This window comes from Triticum aestivum, unplaced genomic scaffold (genome assembly GCF_018294505.1).
Source record: "Triticum aestivum cultivar Chinese Spring unplaced genomic scaffold, IWGSC CS RefSeq v2.1 scaffold93584, whole genome shotgun sequence".
NCBI lineage: Eukaryota > Viridiplantae > Streptophyta > Magnoliopsida > Poales > Poaceae > Triticum > Triticum aestivum.
Genome location: NW_025268462.1, coordinates 1 through 1,454, shown reverse-complemented (window position 1 = coordinate 1,454; position 1,454 = coordinate 1). Strand labels below are relative to the sequence as shown.

The 1,454-nt window shown below is 52.0% G+C and overlaps 4 non-coding genes across 4 annotated transcripts; all 4 read left to right on the top strand.

Annotated features, from left to right (window-relative positions):
* Positions 1 to 59: 59 nt before the first annotated feature.
* On the top strand, positions 60 to 178 carry LOC123178080 (5S ribosomal RNA). Its single transcript, XR_006489310.1, has one exon. It is a non-coding gene; the product is annotated as a 5S ribosomal RNA (ribosomal RNA).
* Positions 179 to 475: 297 nt separating this feature from the next.
* Positions 476 to 594, top strand: LOC123178082 (5S ribosomal RNA). Its single transcript, XR_006489312.1, has one exon. It is a non-coding gene; the product is annotated as a 5S ribosomal RNA (ribosomal RNA).
* A 297-nt stretch (positions 595 to 891) lies between these two features.
* On the top strand, positions 892 to 1,010 carry LOC123178081 (5S ribosomal RNA). The gene has a single exon (XR_006489311.1). It is a non-coding gene; the product is annotated as a 5S ribosomal RNA (ribosomal RNA).
* Positions 1,011 to 1,307: 297 nt separating this feature from the next.
* On the top strand, positions 1,308 to 1,426 carry LOC123178079 (5S ribosomal RNA). Its single transcript, XR_006489309.1, has one exon. It is a non-coding gene; the product is annotated as a 5S ribosomal RNA (ribosomal RNA).
* The last annotated feature ends 28 nt before the right edge of the window (positions 1,427 to 1,454 follow it).

Sequence of the window (1,454 nt, the reverse complement as noted above, 5' to 3'; positions counted from 1 at the left end):
GTCTTTGTAGTGGAGCTGGGAGGGGCAAGGATAAGGGACGAAGACCGGGGTAACATGTCGGATGCGATCATACCAGCACTAAAGCACCGGATCCCATCAGAACTCCGAAGTTAAGCGTGCTTGGGCGAGAGTAGTACTAGGATGGGTGACCTCCTGGGAAGTCCTCGTGTTGCATTCCCTTTTTAATTTTTTTCGCGCCGCTTGCAAAACAAAACGCACGTGTAAGTAATATATTTACCGTGTTTTATTATTTTGCACGAGTGCGGTAAGTCATAGCTGGGTGCTCACGATTCACGGGTCCAGCGTCGGCGTTGTGGCGCGGCAAGCGTGCACTGGTGCGGTTGAGAGGGAGTGGTGGAAACCGCGTTAAACTCGTCTCCGTAGTTGAGAGGGAGCGGCCAAAGCAATGTGCAATCGTCTTTGTAGTGGAGCTGGGAGGGGCCAGGATAAGGGACGAAGACCGGGGTAACATGTCGGATGCGATCATACCAGCACTAAAGCACCGGATCCCATCAGAACTCCGAAGTTAAGCGTGCTTGGGTGAGAGTAGTACTAGGATGGGTGACCTCCTGGGAAGTCCTCGTGTTGCATTCCCTTTTTAATTTTTTTCGCGCCGCTTGCAAAACAAAACGCACGTCTAAGTAATATATTTACCGTGTTTTATTATTTTGCACGAGTGCGGTAAGTCATAGCTGGGTGCTCACGATTCACGGGTCCAGCGTTGGCGTTGTGGCGCGGCAAGCGTGCACTGGTGCGGTTGAGAGGGAGGGGTGGAAACCACGTTAAACTCGTCTCCGTAGTTGAGAGGGAGCGGCCAAAGCAATGTGCAATCGTCTTTGTAGTGGAGCTGGGAGGGGCAAGGATAAGGGACGAAGACCGGGGTAACATGTCGGATGCGATCATACCAGCACTAAAGCACCGGATCCCATCAGAACTCCGAAGTTAAGCGTGCTTGGGCGAGAGTAGTACTAGGATGGGTGACCTCCTGGGAAGTCCTTGTGTTGCATTCCCTTTTTAATTTTTTTCGTGCCGCTTGCAAAACAAAACGCACGTGTAAGTAATATATTTACCGTGTTTTATTATTTTGCACGAGTGCGGTAAGTCATAGCTGGGTGCTCACGATTCATGGGTCCAGCGTCGGCGTTGTGGCGCGGCAAGCGTGCACTGGTGCGGTTGAGAGGGAGGGGTGGAAACCGCGTTAAACTCGTCTCCGTAGTTGAGAGGGAGCGGCCAAAGCAATGTGCAATCGTCTTTGTAGTGGAGCTGGGAGGGGCAAGGATAAGGGACGAAGACCGGGGTAACATGTCGGATGCGATCATACCAGCACTAAAGCACCGGATCCCATCAGAACTCCGAAGTTAAGCGTGCTTGGGCGAGAGTAGTACTAGGATGGGTGACCTCCTGGGAAGTCCTCGTGTTGCATTCCCTTTTTAATTTTTTTCGCGCCGCTTGCA